This window comes from Condylura cristata, unplaced genomic scaffold (assembly GCF_000260355.1).
Source record: "Condylura cristata isolate star-nosed mole 26May11 unplaced genomic scaffold, ConCri1.0 scaffold00024, whole genome shotgun sequence".
In the NCBI taxonomy this organism is placed as follows: domain Eukaryota; kingdom Metazoa; phylum Chordata; class Mammalia; order Eulipotyphla; family Talpidae; genus Condylura; species Condylura cristata.
Genome location: NW_004567125.1, coordinates 14,940,421 through 14,962,370, shown reverse-complemented (window position 1 = coordinate 14,962,370; position 21,950 = coordinate 14,940,421). Strand labels below are relative to the sequence as shown.

Sequence of the window (21,950 nt, the reverse complement as noted above, 5' to 3'; positions counted from 1 at the left end):
TTTCTTCTGGGAGAAGAGACATCAGTTTTAAGTGAAAGCTTGAGAGACTATACAGAAATAAAGAATTACTATCAAGAAGGTCTATAAATATACAAAAAAGGAATTAGAAAAAAAAAGTAACTATAAAAATCTAAATCAGGAAATTATAGATCAGAGATATTCTGTAGGGGAGGAGCAGGGAGAAGGACCAGGGGATGATGTAATGAATATATTTAATTTTAAAAAATTGTCTAGTTTTCCCCAAACAATAAAATGCTCAGTTCTGTACTCCCCTCCGTAGATAATATAAAGAAATTCTCAGTGTGTGCAGTTCAGTCTAGAAAAAAGAATTAAGGAAAACAAATAATTCCCATGATTGAAAAGCAATGAAAACCAGCACTGAAATTCACAAATTTTCACATTACTCAGTGAATGAATGACAGAGGGGTGGCATTAGTGCTGTCAAGTGAAAGGGCAGGATGTGCTGGGTTTTTGAGCCCCAGTTCTTCCATGTATTAGAGTGACAAAATTAATTTCCTCAGACTCAATTCTTTATTTAGGAGATGAAGATAATAATGAAAAACCTGTGTCTCATTTGTTGGGGTATTTGCAATCCCTATAATAGTCTTTCCAGAAAGCAGGCATTCAAAAAGTTGGTTGAATGAAAGGAAAAATGAATAAATAATCGATATTAAATGATTCAAGAATTAAGTTTCATGCCAGAGGCCTTACTTTGTCCTCTTATCTTTCTTCTATGCTCTTGTCAACAAATATTTGAAACCTTTTGAAAGCTTATGGAGTTTTATTGGACACTGTTAAATTTTAATCAAGGAAAGGAATCCAGCTAATAAATTAATCAATCTCTCACTTCCCCATATCATCATTATCATATTTTAACTCAATTAGGGTGTGGTTTGGGCTTGGATAATGTCAAACTTTGGGGCAAATGGAGGTGGGAGCTATTTTTGTTTCTCTGGACTTTTAAGGGTTATTCAAAATGCACAGAGGATGATGCCAGGATGACAGGCTCTAGAGTCAGAAGACCTGAAAAGTCTGGTCTCCATTTATTGCATGTAGGACTGTAACAGTGTGGTCCCCAAGAAAAGGGGAGATTCCAGGTTCCCTGCCTCACCCAAATTAGGGTGGAGCTGAGCAGAGTGGAGAAGAATCTGGAGGAGATACTGAATAGGAAGGAAGCAGGATGGGGAGCCAGAAGGGCACCCGTGGAAGGCACACGGAACAGAGAGACATGAAGAAGCTTTCTGCTGTTTCTTGGCCCTGGACTGTTTGAAACAGATGTGGTGAGTACTAGGGGGAGGTTGACAATGGCAGATTTTATTTTGATTTTGATTTTGCTCTTTTCCTCCTAGACTTGTCTGGCCATTTCTGACCCTTTTCTATGGGTCCCCAGCCCAGGGTTGGGGAAGAGGGAGCTCCGAGCTCTGTGTTGATGTCTGTGGTGGGAACAACAGCCTCCAGCAGGGGTTCCCACATGCTGATCTACAGTCTGAGGAAAAGATTTAGCTGTCTATTTCTCAGATATTCCCAAGGCTTGTCTTTTCCAAGTGACTTTTCTATCTTAGTGAGAACAGCCTCCAAATGAGACATTGATTGACTTAGACTTAAAGGTCAGAAGGAAGGTTCTTGAAATTCAGGCTCCATTCAGACATGAACACACCTATGTATCTGAGACAGGAAAGCGCCAAGTGAGGCTTACACACTGCATAGTTGAGCTCTGAATTGTACCCGACCTGGTGTTCCAAATTTGCTGGGAAGATTACTCAGTTCAGCCGGAAGTTGCTGCTGAGTAGTGGAATTATTTCTAGCTGAGAGAACTCTTTCTCTTTGTTTCTCTGTGTTCTTTATTCCAACAGGAACCTAATTGTTCCTTCAGATTAATTTAAAACCATATATACTTAGTAGAATTTAAAACAGCCATATAAGGAGTCATCAAATAAACTACATCCTAAAATAACTCTTTTTATTAAAGACAGCATGGTTACTGAAGCAAGCTTCGTCTGAATCCATAAAAGAGACGAAGAAGCAATGAAATCTGGACTGGCCTCGAAGGTCCACAAAGCCTGTCATTACAGGTGATGGGCAACGGGTCCTCTCTGACAGTGAGTAGCATACTTGCTCATTGAAACCTGAAGCACGGAAAAAACAGGACAGCTTCTTGTTAAGAACCAAGGGCTGAAGATAGCTGGTCCTGGACTAGAGATGAGGCATGTCTGGCCTGAGCCAAGTAATCTACTCGTGGGCTTTGCACTTGGGTTCTCTGTTTCAGGCACAAGTTACAGGTTATTCCAAATCATGAGCAAAATTGTTCCTGGAAGGACATACAGGTGTTCAGGGCCAGCAACCTCAGGTGAGCTCCTAGCACTAAATTCCTCTGTAGTAAACATCCACCAGGTAAACTCCTCTGGTAACATTACTAAAAAACTAATTAATAAAACTTTCTGGAACTTTCTGGACAGTTCCCTGGAGCTGTCTCAGATTTACTGAAAAGGGGAGATCCAAGAGATCAATAAATCCAGGCAGATCAAAGACCTTCAGAAATGTCTGTTTTTTTTTTAAACTGCCTTAATGAGTAATTAAAACATAATCTTTCTTCCATCATATAGAACCCCCATTTTTTTGATCAAGAGCATCTTAAAGTTGAATGTACAAATCTTTTCTTTTTTGGCTGAATGTTGCTGTTTATCTTAAAGGCACAGGCCTCTTAACCATGCCACATATTCCTCTAAATATTATTTTCTCTTAAATCTTTAAAATGCTGCTTCAGATATGATTTAAAGATGGAAGCACACAAGCAAGAAGTAACAATGATGCAAATCACTCAAATTTATTTGTCTATTCATGTGCTTAGATGAGAAAATGACTCATACTCAAGATAATGAAACTCACAATGCAAAAACAGGTCTCCCCAATCCCCATTTTCCCAGTTGTATATTATTTTCCTTTGAAAACACTCAGCATTACCAGTTTCTTCTTTTTTTGCAAACTTCAGAGAGAATGTATGCATCTAAAAGCATCTTTTAACAATGTAAATATTGTTATAGTATATATACTCTTGCATTTTTCTTATTCCCATTTATTAATATATCTCAGAGATAATTTTATATCAATAGGAGATCTATGTTATTCTCTTAATGGGTTATTGTTGTAAAAGTGCATTTGTTGTAGAGATGTACCATAATTTACTTACCTAGTCTAGTACTGATAAAGTTTGAAGTTGTTTCTAATATCTTGCTATCACAAACCATGTTTCCACTTGCATATTGGAGTAGGTGTAATTTTAGAAAGAAGAATGTGGTCAGAATCTTAGTTTTATGGTCATTGTTGAGTTGTTTGTCTCCATAATGTGTGACAAGAAAATATCAGAAGTACAGATTAATTGTTCTTAACATACACGTAATAATAACAGTAATACTGGGGTAGGAAAAAATTGGGGGAGGTTGTTAATAGGTCTAGGGCCTTGATGATGGTAATAGTTTCATAGGTACATATTTATCCACAAACTCATCAAGATATATGTTAACTTAGTACAGCTTTTGACATGTCAAATCCCACAGAAGATATTTTGACTGAATGCATAATAAACTCAGCAACTATTATAATAAAATTTCAGTAGATAATTCCTCCCCATTCCTAAAGCCATGTTCCTTTCCTTGGATTTGTCATTCCTCTTATTACAGGGGACAATTCATTTCTTGTGCCTTGTATCTGTGATTTTTCTTTTACAATAGAATGTAGAAAATGGTGACGGCTCCAGAACACCAAGACACCGGCAGCTTTTCCCCTGTCCTCTTAAAACACTATCTGACATTAGGTGAAGAAAAACATTGAGACCCTTGAAAGTGAGAGTCCATGTGAAGAAGTCCAATGCCAGTTTCAAAGAAATAAATGAGGCCAGCAGGGCACAGGCAGGCAGCTAGAATGACCCCAAGCAACACCAGCTGATTCTGACCCAACTCTTGCCTCACAAATCATACCAGAAAATGGACACTATTTCCTATTACAACGGAGACATATAAGAAAACCACAATGAGATATTTCTTTATATTTGTTAGAATAGATTATATCAAAGACACAAGAAATAAGTATTGGAGAGGATAGGTAGAAGAGGGAACTCTAATACACATTTTGGTCTGAATAGCCAGTATGAAAATCTGTATGATGATTTAAAAAATTAAAAAAAGAAATACCGCATGATTCAGATATTTCACTCCAGGTATTTACCTGAAAAATAGGTAAACACTAAATTGAAGAGATATATTCACTCATATTTTCATTGAAGCATTGTTTTCACTAGCTGAGATGTATAATCCTAAATGTCCATCAATGGACCAGTGGATAAAAACATTTGTGGTGTATATATGTGATGGAATACCACTCGTCTATAAAAAATGAAATTTTGGCATTTGCGACCTAGAAGGTATACTAAGTAAAATAAGCCAGACAGAAAAAGACAAACACCATATTATTTCATTCCATGGCAAACAAAAACAAACTTAGATTATAAGAATGAGTGGGGGAGGGGAAAAGAAGTAAGTAAATTGGGTAAAAGTAGTCAATTTATGGTGGCAGATGAAAATAGATTTTTGGAGGTGATACTAATGTGTCACCTACCTATATCAAATTACAATTCTGTAGACCTTTAAGTAATTTTACCAGTAAAAATCGCTTTAAGAAAATGTTTGCTCTTTAAGCCACTAAGTTTGGTGATGCTTGGTAAGTAGCAATAGATAATTAATAAAAGGGGTTAAAGATATGGCCCAACTCTATCTGTGAATTTTCAAATTGAGGATCCTAGATTCTGTCCAAGTGCAACTATTCCACCTGGAATAGTTTTTAAAACAGATTTCTCCCCCTGAATTTAAATATGAAGGATGAGCCAAGGAATGTACATGTTGGCAGGCTCCCCAGACAATTATTTTATAAAGTAAACTATCATCTTAAGCGCTAGAAGTTACCAACACTCTGGTTTCTATTTGTCTTCTGCTTCCCTGCCCATTTCTTATCTCCCCAACTGGAAAGGTAACAGCATCCTGAATTGGGTGTTCATCATTCTTTTACACATACTCACATGTTCACACACAATAGCTTTCACTTATTTTGAAACTTTTGTTTTGTTTTGTTTTGTTTTTAAAGATTTATTTATTTATTCATATAGAACTGGGGTACACGCCAGAGGCTCAGGGGCCGTGAGAGGCTTCACCAGAGACAGAGTGGGGAGCAGAACAGGCAGATCTACGAAGTACACTGCTGAGGGGAGCAGGGGGTGGGTCAGGAGAGGTCTGCCATGCCATGTGGTCACCTCCAGGGCAGGCGGGAATCGAACTCATGCGGAAGTGGCTTTAGATTCTCAGTGCTGTGCTTTAACCCGCTGCGCCACGAGGGAGGGCCCTCACTTATTTTGAAACTTTATTTAAGAAATACATCAACTGAAAACATAAGGACCACGTCTCTGGTGGTAAGCAATGTTGAAATTCTAGCTCTGATATGAATTGGCTAATTTACTTATCCTCAGTTTGATGGGGTTTCTCTTTCAGTTAAAAAAGGGATGACAATAATAATAGCTACCTTTTAGGGTATGGAGGGTTAATGAGTGAATATATGTAAAGGACTAAGCATCTCATCTACACTAGTCCTGCCCTGCTGGCATGATTTGCATTTGCATTTTGCTTATTTCACTAAGCATCATTCACTTTGTATATATGGCCAGGCATGTTTCACTGCTGTGTAACCCTCCGGTATATAACTATGGACTATTTCTTTAGACATTCTCTAATGAATGGCGATTAGCACTGTGTCCCATTACTTGCATTTATTTTTTTTTTAAAGATTTATTTATTTGGACATACAGAACTGGGGTACAGGCTGGAGGCTCAGGGGCGGTGAGAGGCTTCACCAGAGACAGAGTGGGGAACAGAACAGGCAGATCTACGAAGTACACTGCTGAGGGGAGCAGCGGGCGGGTCAGGAGAGGTCTGCCACACCATGTGGTCACTCCAGGGCAGGCGGGAATCGAACTCATGCGGAAGTGGCTTTAGATTCTCAGTGCTGTGCTTTAACCCGCTGCACCACCAGGGAGGGCCATTCATTACTTGCATTTATAACATGGGTTGTAAAGCTGAGACAAATCGCAGAGACAGACTTAGCTGAGAGCGGTTGGCTACGAGCCTTGCTGGCAGCTGAGAAAACAAGAGCATTGGTCCTAAAAGGGAGTTGGGAGGGGTTAGCTTACTTAGGCGGTGCACGCAATATCCACTGCACTTTCTTCTTATACCTATAGATACTTCACACAATATTTCTTATTCCAAAATTAGATTTAAACACCAATACTAGACATAGAACATGTCCATGAAGTTCCAAGTGATGGATAGATATCAGTTTCTAATTTCACCCTTTCTCTGAACGTCAGTGTACATGGTAATGACTTGAAGAGGAACACAGGGAAGAAGACTTCCTGCAACACCCCAGATTTCCTTTTCAATTGAACGTTCTCAGGACTACAATCCCTTAATAGCTACTCAAGTCAATCTCCTTGATATTTAATGTTCTTGAGAGAAACCAGTTCATCAAATCCCTAACATTTTATGTGAAAGAATCCATCAAATTATATTTCCTCTTAGAGAAACAGCAGCGATAATGAAGAGGTATACCCTTACACCCTAAATCAAATGCTGTGTTGCCATTAGGTGTCTATAAACCTGGTTGATATGAGTCATTTTAAGAACAAACAGAATACAATACTTTTGGCATTTTATGGACTAAAATCACTCACAGATTTTTTTTTAACTTTTGGTTGATTATGGTGGTTTTATATAGAATTAGTCAAAGTTTATGTTATGTATCTATGTTATATTACGGAAACACAAGGGAAGGGCTTCAACAAACTTGCTGAGCTACACAATCTATTTTGTATCTTATCACACTCCAGAGATTTCACCTTGTGAAGGAAAGCTGTTAAATTATTGCTGAGCTTCAGTTTTCTTCAGGTGTCAAATTTACCTATCTTAAAGGATTCAATAAAAAAAATGTATAAAAGAAAAATCCACTGGAAAAAGTGCCCACTACCTATGTATAAATTAAATCTTTGCAGCACACATATAAGACCGAATTTGAAAACCCTGGTAACTTAGAACCGCAGTGTCTGCTGGCAGACTGAGTGACAGCAAAGGCCACTCAATGTTGAGATCTTCCAACAGCAGACTCACTTTCATTCATGAAGGAAAGAGTGAATGTGAATCACTTCTCCTAAAAAAAGAGAAAAATTAGATAAATGTCAGGTTGCAGCAGTCACCAAAAACTGATTAAATATTGAGTGCCTATAATTCAATTTAGAGTGTTTACTCACCTTTTGTGCTTTCTAAAAGCTGATCAATAATACAGATGTTGGTTTTTTGATGGCTGAGATGATGCCAGACCTACTCCAGTATTCACTGATTTACACTATACTGAACACTCAGCCTGAAAGATTAAGGGACTGCTAACAAACAAAAACGGTAAAGACCTTTTAGAATCATTTGTACTGATAGAAAGGGAAACATGGAAGATGAAACCCAGATCTTTCCAAGACTTTCTCTTTCCAAAACCTTCCTGTGAATGACAACTGAAGCATGGATAGTTTTCCCTGTTTTGCTCTTACATTTATCCTACAACAGCATTTTTTCTATATCATTTCCTCCTGTACTTTTTTCCTTTTTTATTTAAAAATTTATTTATGGCCCTCCCTCGTGGCACAGTGGGTTAAAGCATTGCACTAAGAAGCTAAAGTCATGAGTTCGATCCCAGCCTGTCCCGGAGGTGATCCACATGGCGCAGCAGACCTCTCCTGACCCAACCGCTGCTCCCCTCAGCAGTGTACTTCATAGATCTGCCTGCTCTGCTTCCTGCTCTGTCTCTGGTGGGTCCTCTCACCCTCTGCATCTCTGGCCTGTACCCCAGTTCTGTATGCATAAATAAAAAAAAATCTTAAAAAAATTATTTATGCATACAGAACTGGGGTGTAGGCCAGGGGTGCGGGGACAGTGAGAGGATTCACCAGAGACAGAGTGGGAAGCAGAACAGGCAGATAGATGAAGCACACTACTGCAGGGAACAGTGGGTGGGTCAGGAGAGGTCTGCCATGCCATTTGGGTCAGTTTCCTGGCAGTAAATGGAGGAGCTGGGATTTGAACTTACATATATTTGACTCTAAAGAGCATAGTCTTAACAAAATTCAGTTATTTGCTAACAAACAGTATATAAGATGATGTATTTGAAGGGCCTGTCACAATATATAGCTCATAAATATATCTACCCTCTTTGCTCTTGCAAATCTTCCAGTAACTCTATATGTGTGAACCCAATGAGAAGTGAAAAGCAGCCAGATCCAAACAATATTAGCATGAAAATAAGGTGGTCACTTAGGTTAGTGAAGGGACACTCAAGTGATGATTGTTTCCATCCAATATATATCAATTTTTCAAGAATATATTTAATATTGATGTCAGAAATTAATTAAGGAATTCAATAAAGGAAACAAGATTTCTTATTTATTCAGTATTAATTGTTCTGAATGGGTAGATTAAATAGTTTATTACCAGGCTTAGTCACATTTTTTTAAAGATTTATTTATTTATGCTTAAAGAACTGGGGTACATGCCAGAGGTGTGGTGGGTGAGAGGATTTACCAAGACAGAGAGGGCAGATTGGCTGAAATACACTGCTGAAGGGAGCAATGGACGGGTCAGGTCTGCCACACCATGGGGTCAGCTCCCTGGCCAGGTATCGAACTCCAGCTGCAGTGACCTGGGAGAGCCCCACAATGCAGTGCTTTACACCACCAGGAAGAGCCCCTTAGTCACATTATTAACAATAGCAATAATGATTATCAATTTATGAAGCGTGTTATAAGCCAGCAACTCTTTGAGATAACTTACATATTGTTTCCAGTTTAAACTTTAGAAAAACCCTGAGATTGGCTGTGTGTTCTCTTTTTTACATGGATTAAAAACTAAGGCTCTATAAAGGTAAATATCTTAACCAAGATCACAAAGTTGGCAGATAGTGATGGTAGAGCCAGAATTCAGATCTGCCTGACTCCAGATCCTCTGCTCATCCCATAGCCTTCACCTCACCTTCACTACAAATACATTCATGGGCACACTTTTATCTAGGCTGCAGGGACCCCAGGCTGAAAAAGCAGCCAGAACCCTGGTCTTCGTGGATTCTTCTATCAGAGAGAATGAATATTTCAGTACACTAAAGTACACAAAAGATCATCTGAAGAATTATAGAAATCTATTACACAGATCTCCATAGAGTAGAGCCACTAAAAACTGGACTATGAATGAAAGTTTTAATTTCAAAACGCAGAAGTCGATGCTAGCCAGATGAAGAAGAGTAAAGGAATAAAGGAGGCAGAAATAATGATATGTTAGAAGGCCTAGAGGAAAGATAACGTGGCTTGTGGGAGGAATCATTATATCCAACAAAAGGAGCACAGATCTGCTCTGATCCTAGCAGCTGGAGGTGGGGGAGTGGCTATCAGGGGCCAGAAGGAGCAGTACACAAGGGCCAGATCACTATGTCCATGTAAACTGCCTTTAGGGTATTGGATCTTATGCACAGGGCTTTGGGGAAGATCAGAGCTATGAATGGAGGTTGACAAAAGCAGAAACAGGATGCTATGGTCTGCTGTAGATATTTTATTGTCACAAGTAGATGAGAAGACATTTTTCTCTCAAGGGGCTTGGACTCAAGTGAGAGGCTATAATAATAGGTAAGAGTTACTGAGAACCTGTGTCCAGCTTTCATTTGAAGATTTACTGAGCTTGAATGTTTTGGGCCTTTCTAGTACTGTTCTAGGTGCTGAAGTAGCAAGTGAACAAAAATACTTATAGTCATAAAACTTGCATTTCAAATGTGAGTTCCAGACACTAACACTTGAGAGGTACTAACTGGCTTACTGGCTAGTTGCCATCCCAGCAGGATGCTATGGGAGATCAGATTGTTTCAACTGACACACTGAGGTGTAAATCCCATCCTTTGCTTGGTCAAGAACTGTCAAGATTTGCCTACAGGAGTGCCTGGCTGCAAAGCCCTTGCCTCTGTGTGAGATAACGGCAAGAGAAAGACAGCACTCAGACAGGAGGGCCCAAATCACTGCACCCAGCCTGGCTACATGCCAGGGCCGCCGGGGCCCTCCAACGGCTAAAGCTATACGCTTTCTTTTTGGTTTTGTAAGTGATGGTTGTGAAGCTTTCAATAATCTTCTATTTTGTTCCACCATGAAACCATCATTGCAGTATAATGAAGAATAAAAGTGGACTTTTAGTGGTGACCTCAATTTAGTACATACATGTTAAGTTTCAAGGATGCACATCAGGAACTTATATAAATTGTGGAATGCAATATTACTTTTATTAAAAATAAAATTTAAAAACCACCATGGCTCATGCATCACAGTGTGTCTATTGGGTGCATTCCAGTCTCTGCTTGGCACAGATATTAACTAGGCTCTCCAGAGACAGCACAATCAATATCCCGTCTCCCCACGGCGTGTTGCGGTGTTGGGTCAGTTTGGTGTGTCTGACAGAGAGATAATGTTATAGCTAGTGCATTGATTTTCCTTTCCTCCAGTTCTCCCTTCTACTAGCTGAGTAGTTAATGAAAGGAACTTTACTTTCATCAGGAACCAGCTCCGCTCTGTTCTCCTCTTAAATGTAAGCCCTCTTAGCTCTGTGGGACCCAATGTCTCTCAGGAACTAGGGTTAAAAGGCCAACTTAGCATTGGCTTCTGGAAGACTGTGCTTCAGGGAACTCCCCTCAAGCTCCTGGTAAACTGGCAATGAGTGTTGGAGTCCAATACTTCTTTAGCCCAATAGGCACAACATGGCCAAGAGCCATATTCCTTCGTTCTCCCTGCTCCCACTCCCCTAGTCCTTTTTCCAGCCAAAGTTGACCTGAGTGGTCTCCCTGATACTGTTCAGACCCTTAAATCATGCCATGTTATACCTATAAGAGTAAGGAGTAAAAATCACTTCCTGGGCCCTCCCTAGTGGTGCAGCAGCCTAAAGCACAGCACTAAGAAGTTAAAGCCATGAGTTCGATCCCCACCCCAGAGGTGACCCATATGTCACAGCAGACCTCTCCTGGTCTGCCCACTGCTCCCCTCAGCAGTGCACTTTATATATTCCTGTTCTACTCCCCACTCTGTCTCTGGCGAACCTATCACCACCCTTGTGCCTCTGGCCTGTATCCCAGTTCTGTATGCATAAATAAATAAATCTTTTAAAAAATCACTTCCTAGTTTGTATCTGAGGCAATGGGGAGGAGAAAGTAAAGGACAGGTAATTTATCCATGGCAGTCAAATCAGACAAGCTTCTGGCTTATTTCTGAACTACATGACAAGCTCCTCGATGATGCCATGTGTCATGTTCCCTCCCAATGATGGATATTTGCACATGGGGTTCCCTGTGTCATGAATATTACTTCCTCAAGTTCCATCCACACTCTTTTTGCCCAGTTATCTCTTATTCAACCATCAGATCAAAGCCCAAGATTTCCTGAGGCACAGGCTGGGTTGTACTCCTCTGACACCTGTTGTCAAGGGGTCAGACTCATTCTCACTATGTCACTTGGTTCACTTTGTGTTTATACACTGTTTGTGAGACCCTTTCATTAATTCATTGTCTGCCCACCAGACCAGAATGACAATGGTCCAATGCTCACCTCTGATTCCCTGAAATTGTGCCTGGTCATAAGAGACACTTATATACATTCTTATGGGATCTGCAAATTTCATCAGGCTCTGCACTGCTCCACTAAGCTTTCAGAGGTCAAATTTATCCTGCCAACCTCTGGTAAAAACCAATTTGATCAATTAATTCATGGATTAATAGATATTAGGCAAATACTAGGTGTTGAACAACAACCTAAGTTTTATAAGTGCTTAGAGAGGAATTCTCATTTAAACATGGTCTTTACTTTTAGGGAACTCTTGTTAGAGTGCATGGGTTTTAAATTCAAGTCCAGTTTATCTGTGACTGGGTGGTTGCAAAGTATTGATTTGTTGGGGATGTAAACATGAAACTTTAGCTGAACCCTTGCATATAATCTTCCATGAGAAGATCCCTCAACAGCATTATGGAGACCTCCTCAGTCAGACCATCCCACAGAAGCTTTGTTTTTCATGTCTCTGTGAAGCATTTAATTAAGGAATACACTTTTTTTAGACATAATGTGACAGCACACTTAAAAAATATGTAAACTTAATTTTGGGGAAACCAAAAATTTCAGGTGACTCTCTTGATTGGAACACTCACTTTGGTTGGTCTTGAACTGAGCCTACAGGGTCCCTGTGACACAGACCCACGAAGACTTTCTGGATACAGCAAACTAAAAAAAATACACACTCTCTGAAGCACACTAAAGTGAAGCATGATAAAAGGAGGTAGGTCTGGCTCCTTAATTGCCTTTAGAACAAGTGGACAAAAGATCGCCTTGAGTGTTCCCCAAAGTGTATTCCAGAACAGACCATGACACAGCAAAGCTCCATGAGGTTTCTATAACCCCCAAATGACCTGGTTCACTGTACTCAAAACTACCTGCTGAATGACATGCATGCACATATACCTGCCAACACCTCTTTGCTAAAGTTTGAGGAAAGCTGGCTTCAGCAAGATCCCTTTGCTGTAACTGCTTAGAGTCCTTAATATGGCATTATGATACAACACAAGGAAATTCTCAAATGATGCTGAACATGGGACCATTTTTCCCTACATACTTACTAATGTTTTAACATGTACACATTTTGCAGGTAACACAGGTTAGGGCCCACTCTCAGCCATCTCCAGTTATCACTCGCCTCTCCTTCATACTATGCTTGCTCAGCCTGTTAGACCCTAGTGATGTCCTCTTTTTCAGAAGCAAATGGAACACACTACACAAAAGCTAAACTAGTCGAATTCCAATGATTCATTGCAGTGTTGCAGGAACAAGAGGACTTAACTGCCCAGTTGAATGAAACAGACCAGCTTGTTTTCCTCTCAGTCTCTATGTAAGAATTTGGACTCACAGCAGAATGCTCATACAATTTTGAAAGAGGTACAGTGTTTTACATTTTATAATGACACTAGAAGTAGGTATTTTGTGTGCATTGAAAATTCTATAAGACTGTTGTAAGACCTAAATTAGATGTACTTTCTATAGCATGTATTAATAGACTCTCAAAGTAGACTCACCTAGTAGGCAAAAAATGGTACATGTTCTACTTGTTAAAAGCAGATAGGTCTAGGGCCCTCCCTGGTGGCGCAGCGGGTTAAAGCACAGCACTAAGAAGCTTAAGTTCTTAATGAACTTAAGCTTCCGCAAGAGTTCAATCCCCACCTCCCCAGAGGAGATCCACATGGCGTGGCAGACCTCTCCTGACCAGCCCGCTGCTCCCTTCAGCAGTGTACTTAGTCAATCTGCCTGTTCTGCTCCCTGCTCTGTCTCTGGTGAATCCTCTCACCCTCCTCATCTCTGGCCTATACCCCAGTTCTATATGAATAAATAAATAAATCTTTTTTAAAAATTGCTCAGTTTTATTAAAAAAAAAAGCAGGTAGGTCTAGTGAGCAAATTGTGGAAATTATAAATAACATAAGACAAAACATTTCTGAAATGGAAACATATCACAGCTTATTTGAGAAGATTAGTTAATATGACAGGTAATGCCTGCATGAAGGTCAAAGGAATATCATTAAATCATTGTGCCAGAACACTCAATTTGTCTTTGTCAAATGTCAGTGATGAAGCACTTGATGTATTTTGAATGTTGGTTCAAAAAGCCAAAATAAAGGTAGTTTTTTTTTTTGTTTTTTTTTTTTTTTTTTTTTTTTTTTTAAAGATTTATTTATTTGTGCATACAGAACTGGGGTACAGGCCAGAGGCTCAGGGGCGGCGAGAGGCTTCACCAGAGACAGAGTGGGGAGCAGAACAGGCAGATGGATGAAGTACACTGCTGAGGGGAGCAGCGGGCGGGTCAGGAGAGGTCTGCCACGCCATGTGGTCGCCTCCGGGGCAGGCGGGAATCGAACTTATGCGCAAGTGGCTTTAGATTCTCAGTGCTGTGCTTTAACCGGCTGCGCCACCAGGGAGGGCCAAAAGGTAGTTTTTAATGATGGCTTTCTGTCTGAAATCTTTTCATCTAAAATATTTGTGCCTTTGACTTTTTTTCCAGTCACATTACATTAGTCAGAGGATCGGGGCCTGTAGGCAAATGTGGTGCATCCTTCGAGCCTTACTGACTTGGCTCATTTACTCAACAAATATTTAATTTATTCAACAAATACATATTTTGAGCATTTATTATAGACCAGATAATATGCTAGTTCTCCTGGGGATACAGGATGAATCAGACATGGATTATTAACTCCCTCAAGGATCTTATAAACTAGAGAGACAGAAAAATCATGTACAGAATGACTTTGAATATTTCCCAGTAAAGATCTTTATATATCACAATTACTGTGCTGATAAAAAGTTATTGGAAATCTGAGTAGGAGAGATTTTGTTGTATTTTAAGTTTTCGGTTACATCTCTGATTTAGGAAAAGGTGGGTTTTATCTGTCTATATATCTACAAACAAAAACATTTAATAACACTCCACAAGTATTTGTTAAAGGAGTGAATGGAATGAATGAAACTAAATTTGCAGGCGTACTTACTTTCCAAAATATTTTTCCTATAGAAACAGCTTTCATTTGTATAGCTCAGATTCAATAAATGAATGTTTCCTTGAAGCAAAGGGCTTGCCATATCTCATTTCATATTCTTCACAGAATCTGGCTAGCACAGTTAACTACAACTACTTCCTGAATAAAATGTATTAACTAATCAGGAAGGATGCTTTCATAATGCATACATGTACAGCAAATGACTCTAAAGCATTTGTCAAAATTCTTTTCAAAAAAAGGATGCATTTTCGTGTGTGAAAATTTACCTTAAAAAAAATCAAGAAGTTTAACTAATAGGAATTCTCATTTTGTCACAATGCAAGAAACCTAGAGGTTGATTATAGTCGCAATGAACTCAATAGCTCAACAATAGTATTAAGGACTCAGATCCTTTCTCTTTCTCTGTTCTGCCATCTTGGATGCTCTACTTTGCCCTGTGGGCATGCCCACCACCTGTTTACAAGATTCTACAGTATTTGCACGTTATGTCATCCATAAATATAAATGCATTTGCACATGCTATATCATCCATACATGTAAACATATTTGCACATGTCATGTCATCCATACATATAAACATCCTGAAGAAGAAAAAATCATCTCCTCTTTGACCTTTTAAGAAACTAGTCAATGTTGTTTGTTTCCCCTAGCACTTTTCCTCATGTTTCCATGGCCAGATTTGTCATTTGTTTCTGTGTTAACCAAGATGCCTAAGAGATTAGAACCACATTGACTGGAGAACATCCATGCAATTTCTCTCACCTTCCACCCTGTGTTGCCTAAACACAGGCTCCCCAGAGAAAGTTGTGTATACTAACACAGTCCAGTCTGTCAGGAAGATGGGGAGGAACAAAGGATGCTAAATTGGCACAAACAACAATGTTACATGGCATGGATTCCCTAAGCATTAAAGTATTAAATTTTCATTTATGATAAGACTAAAAGCTCTGGTCCCAAGACAAAATCCAAGAGGATTTGTACCTAACTACATTTTCCTTCACACCTTCATTACCCATGACCTTCTCCTCCTTCACTCCCCCTGAATAACAGATCCCTTAATCCTTCTGTGACATTCTGCTTTTAAACTAACTGGTGGTGAGCCTTGTGTGCAGGTATGCATTTGTGCAATTTTGAACTTATAACCCCCAAAGATGCAAAGTGTAAACCATTTTTTCCTAATAAATAAATGTAAAGTAAATTAATCCTAGTTGCTCAGGACCAACCCTTCTCCCGCCCTCCCAGCCAGGCCTTACCCACACCTGAAAACCATACTTTTAAAGTTATCTAACTCCCACCTAATTTTTAGAGGTTAGTGTTTAGCAGTCTAATCACTCGTTTTACTTTCTTCTTTTTAAGTGGTTTTCAGAAACCCATGACATACTATGTAACCAAAAATCTATGCACTTGTGCAAGATCTTATGGGGGAAAAATTGACTCATTTCAGAAATAAATCTCACTTCTGAGATGGAGTATGTTAAAGAGAAGAAATTGGAGGGAAGAGAAATTTCCTAAAGCCTCTTCAACTTTATCATCTCTTCCAGTATCTTTCCCTTTCCTGTGTGATCTGCATAGTCTTGTTATTCTTCTACCAAGAGTAGAAGAGGTATTTATGACACTTACGGCCACTGGAAAGTTTTGGAGAAAGAGAAAAATAAAATGGGTTGTTGGAAGCAAAAAAATCTCATGGCCATAAAGCAATGGCTAAAGCTGTTGGATGGTTTAGCTCCCCCTGCAGGATGCCACATGACATAGCAGCACATACTTGGACCGGACCATTTTGGCCCTTCAGTTTCTGAACTATCATATGAGAACATACAATTTTTGTCACAATTGCCAGTTTTCTATGCCAGAAACTTTTCCCTGGACTTCCTTAAGCTTTCCAGATAGACTCAGATATCTGGGTGTAAATGTGTGTTTTTCAAAATTAAATAAATGGACTCCAACATTTCCAAATGGCAAGTTGAACTGAAAAACTCCCATTGTCTCCTAATTCTAAGATACCCTGGTCCTTCCAGCCATATTCCAAGCTGTTCACATAGGCTCTGGCCTTATATGACCTATGAAAACTTTAGCACCTCTATCACTAGAAGGGAAAAATAACTGCTGAATCTGGGATTCAAGTAGAAGACGTGTGTCATTCTGGAAACCTTCAGATAGCATAGTACTGGTGATTCCCAATTAGTTATTCTAAGAAAAATTTCTTCAAGGTGCGTGTGTGTGCAAGTGTCTATGCACACGTGTGTGTACACACACGTGTGTGTGTGTGTGTGTGCCCACACATAACTTCCCACATAAGAGTTTCTCAGAAAAACAGCAAGAACAGGAGTGAGAATGAGAGAAGAAATTGCACTCTGTTTTATGTAGTGTTATATTGCACTTAGAGAAAATACAGACACAATGCTGAATTTCCTACTCCAGAAATCTTTTCACAAATTGTTCATTATTGGGCCACTGACAGAAGTACCCTGTAGTGCCATCTCGCTCTCACTACCAGAGACTGACATCCCCCCTGCCCCCAGGCTGGCTGAGAGTTTTAGGGTTAGCCACTATCCAGTGAAGCTCAGCTCCACTGTCGCTGTGTGACATTGAAAGCAAGTAAAATCCCCACAGGAGGTTTATGTTTAATAATAACATTTAAATTATATTGTCTACCTCTCATACCAGTTTTCCACTAAAAATAGCAAGAGTTAGATCTTCCTTGCTGAACGCAGGTTGAATGTTGCCCTGGATTATTTTTGTTAACTAAACTTCTAGAGAGTTTACCTTGACTACTTTTTTTTTTTTTTTTGAACGATCAGCAGTGTCACAGACTATAGGTCTAAAGCCAACAGGTCACAGTCTTCACACCCTGGTTTTACTAATTCCCACGGCATTTACAAAAACTTCTAACAAAGGCAAATGGTGAAGTCACATTTTAATTCACTTACATTTACAGCAGGTTTATTCATTTTGTATTTGAGAGGAGGACTGAGATGGGGGGGATTAACAACCTGGCTGTAAACATGATGTAAAAGAAAGTCTAAAAACCAACTTTTATGTTACTTTAGGTAATAAATTTTTTTTAAGATTTATTTATTTATACATACAGAGCTGGGGTACAGGCCAGAGGTGCAGGGGTGGTGAGAGGCTTCACTAGAGACAGAGTGGGGAGCAGAACTGACAGATTGACGAAGTACAATGCTGAGGGGAGCAGAGGGCGAGACAGGAGAGGTCTGCTGCGCCATATGGGTCACCTCTGGGGTGGGGATCAAACTCGCGCTGACGTGGCTGTAACTAGCTTGCAGTGCTGCGCATAAGCCGTTGCACCACCAGGGAGGGGCCAGATAATAAATTCTTAACTAAAGTATGCAATTGTGGGCACTTGTGCCTACTCCCCACTGGTAGGGGAGGGTTAGTGCAAAAGGAACAAGAATGTACAATTGGATTTCTTTCCTCCGATAATCAGTTTTATGGTACAAAGAGCATGGCCTTTGACTTTGGAGAGTTGGATTCAATATATATATATATATTTTAAAGATTTATTTATTTATTCATACAGAACTGGGGTACAGCCAGAGTTGCAGGAGCAGTGAGAGGCTTCACCAGAGACAGAGTGGGGGGCAGAACAGGCAGATCAACGAAGTACACTGCTGAGGGGAGCAGCGGGTGGGTCAGGAGAGGTCTGCCACGCCATGTGGTCACCTCCAGGGCAGGCGGGGATCGAACTCATGAGGAAGTGGCTTTCGATTCTTAGTGCTGCGCTTTAACCTGCTGTGCCACCAGGGAGGGCCTGGATTCAATATTTAAGCAGGCACTTTCAAGATTGTTTAAGGAAATTAAACTCCTTGTGCCTTTCAGCATTATTGCAAAACACAGTGAAGATAATGTCTGTAAAATATCTAAAACTATGTGTTTGTTTTTATAGTCTTTGTTACTTGATGCAAATTCTATGAAAACATCAACGAGAAGAAATATAACTGTACCAGCATCTTTATGGCTGTCCTGGACAGTAGTACATATTTGGATCCCTGGTAATCTGGTTGTAAGTTGAGTCAGTGCTTTAAGAAGGCAAAAGTTTCCCTGTCACGTTACCTTTTGTCTGCGTCATCAGGCTTCCAAAAATAAGACATTGCCATCTTTTAGCAGAAATAGATGTCTGGGACAGTTATAAAACTGTGTCAAAGTTGTAAATATGAGGTGAGTTAACTTGAAATAGAGCTGTGGCAGAAAAGGGTGAGGAAGTGTGACCGTATTCGGAGACGGCTCTCATGTGCAGGCTTCTTCTGGCTTCAAGGGGGAGGCCTGATAGAAAAATAAGCAGTAGACCTAGAACCCCCAGAAACCTGAGTTTCTGCCACACCACCTTTCTGCTTGCTGGCTGTGTGGACAGAAACAAACCTACTTTCTCAAGGACTTAATTACCTTATTTGGGAAGTAGGAATTATGTTTCACTGCCTCACAAGGATTGTTGTGAAAACAAGAGACAGTAAATCAGAAAGTCTTTTGCAAATCAAGTTGCAGGCAAATATTGTTCCCTGGCAGGGATCATTATGTCCCAGTGCAGGGATGGCTCAAGCTGGAGTCATCAGTATGTCCCAGTGCAGGGATGGCTCAAGCTTCTACGTATCTCTCTTCTCCCATCACCCACCTCCTCATCCACCAGCAAGTCCATTCACCTCTACTCCCTAAACATCTGTCCATTTCTTTCGGCATCCACTGGTACCACCCCCGCACCACCAGTAACTTATCACAGCTGCCACAAGCACCCCTAAATCCAAATTCCCCTTCACACCTTGATCATTCTAAAATTCATCCTCCAGCAGCACGCACACTGGCATTTAAAAAACACAAATCAAGAGACAATCGATCAATACATGCCTCTTTCTGAAACCATTCAACATCTTCTGTGAAATAGTGTTGACAAGTAAGTTAAATGTAAACATATCCTGGCTCCTTTTCCATTTCCCTTATCCCTCACTGACTGGGCTCCAGCTTCCAAGCCTAACCCAAGGCCTCCAACATTTTTCTTTCTTTCATTAATCACATCAGGATTTGTTTTTTACTTTATTTTTTTTTACATCTAGTTTTTTTTTTTTTTTTTTGCAAAATACTATACACTGTTTGCACTGTCACAACAACTATTGTTGTTTTTAATCTTTGCTGATACCACATTGTCTAGATTAGTGAATGTTAAAACTCTGATGATGTTAAGTACTTGATCTATATATAGTCTTTTTCAAAAGCGGTTTTCACTATTTTGGATCATTTGTATTTCCAATTAACTCAACTTACTGATTTCTATGAAAATAATCTTATTGCCACATAGTCACTTTCAACTCCATGGACTGATTTAATTCTCTGCGAAGCATTTTATTTTTTATTGTTCGTCATCTATCTCTTCCCACTAAAATGTAAGCTGCATGAATGGAAAAGAATTGTCTATTGTTTCTTTTTTCTCCACTATTGTGCCACCTTCCTGAATAATCCCTTTCATATAATAGGATTTCAGTAAATATTTGTTGAGTAAATGAATCCATCAGTCTAAATAGTAATTTTTCTCTCATGACATTTTCTCCTCTTTCTTGTTTGTGAAATCTCTTCTTTGCCATTGCAGCACTGAGGGGATGAGCTTCAAGACTACCACCATCGATTCTGTAGCTAGAAAATCTGAGAACAACCCAAAGGTAATGGAGGGAATATTTATCTAAAATTTAGAAGATAAAAATATCTAGAAGTTGGATTTGGGGAAATTCACTTAACTCCACCAGCTCTCTTATATTTTCTGATCTGTATTTTGGGGACAATAATTCTATTGGCTCTGTGTGTGTGTGTGTTATTATAAGTATTCTGTCAGAATGAAAACTATTTGGTACATTGCCTATTGTATAACAAGTGATAAATAAATATTAGTACAGTTACATAAATCACTAAAACTTTAGCAGTTTTTCTGGGATTGATGCAAGACAGATTGAAAATTTAGGAAAAAATAAATAGTGGAAAGTTTCTTAGAGGTAAGATTAAGGAACTAGCATTGACTTTGACCTTGGCTTCTTTGAGTATAACTTCATACCACTTCCTGGTCTGGAGTGATATTGTGCAGCAGCCCTGCCTTTGTTACAACCAATGCTCCTGGCTTATTGCTAAATACAAGCATGCTCTCCTCTCTTGCTTTTCCAGCTTTCACTTGCACCCTGGGACTTAGAGGACACATGTGGAGAAGAGATCTATAGAGACACTTGGAAGAGAAACATGGATGAGCGATTCATGGGGAGGCTGTGGCTCTTGGCAGAGACAATGGCAGGCATTATCTTGATGTGGTCTACTTTAAATGTTCAGTCTCTCCTTATGTTTCAGGTCTCTGGGACCTATCAAAATCTTTTTTGTGATTTTTCCAGCAGAAGGTACCTCAGACAACCTACTTCAACCCAAGTTGCTTTAGGTTGTTGTTGAAAGATTCTAAGATATGGCCCTCCCTGGGGGCACTAGAGTTAGGGTGCCGTTCTGCAAACTAGCCACAAACTAGCTGCAGCCACTTCAGTGAGAGTTTGATCCCCCTCCCCATGGTGGGGGGTGGGGAGGAGGGCGAGGGTAGGGGAAGGGTGGGGGGAGGGGTGGTGATCCACCTGGCTTGGCAGATCTCTCCTGTCTCCCCAGCTGCTCTGCTCAGCAGTATATTTCTGTCCATCTGCTTGTTCTCCCCACTCTGCCTCTGTGAATCCTCTCACCGCCCCTGTACCTCTGCCCTGAACCCTGAAACCCCAGTTCTGTATTCATAAATAAACAAATATTTTTTAAAAAAAGATATCTGGCATAAATTTAATACTCGCCTTTCTAGTTTACAGACAGTTTTCCTGTTACTCTCATTTTTGGTTATATAGAGAGAGGGGAAACCCCGCCCCCACGTGTGCCCATCCTGTGGCCTGTGCTTGCATGCACACACATTATACTAATATTGTGAAAAAATATTGACCCTGGTCATGGTGTTTTATTTTGATTTAATGATATTACCATCTCCTTGATTGGGGATGTGATTTTTGTCATGGTATGTTTCATCTGATTGTTTCCTACCTTTGATCTATGTTTTGTTACTTAATGGCAATATCGTTAAATCAAAATAAAACACCAAGACCAGGACCAATAAGCAGACTACTAGCCAGGAAAATGTTGCAGAGCAATGGTTTTTAAATTGTTTGCTTAGAATAAATTCTAAGTATATTTCTCAAGGTTATGCATAGTATGTTATAAAGTTGAAATAATACAATTATTACCCTACTTTGATTT

General features: G+C 39.7%; 1 long non-coding RNA gene across 2 annotated transcripts; it reads left to right on the top strand.

The window, feature by feature from the left end:
- Positions 1–937: 937 nt before the first annotated feature.
- On the top strand, positions 938–21,247 carry LOC105854021. 2 transcript variants are annotated; one of them, XR_001145749.1, is made up of 4 exons: positions 938–1,280; positions 1,970–2,099; positions 20,284–20,353; positions 20,847–21,247. It is a non-coding gene; the product is annotated as an uncharacterized LOC105854021 (long non-coding RNA). The 2 variants fall into 2 exon arrangements; XR_001145748.1 differs by lacking the exon at positions 1,970–2,099 and having other exon boundaries at positions 944–1,280.
- The last annotated feature ends 703 nt before the right edge of the window (positions 21,248–21,950 follow it).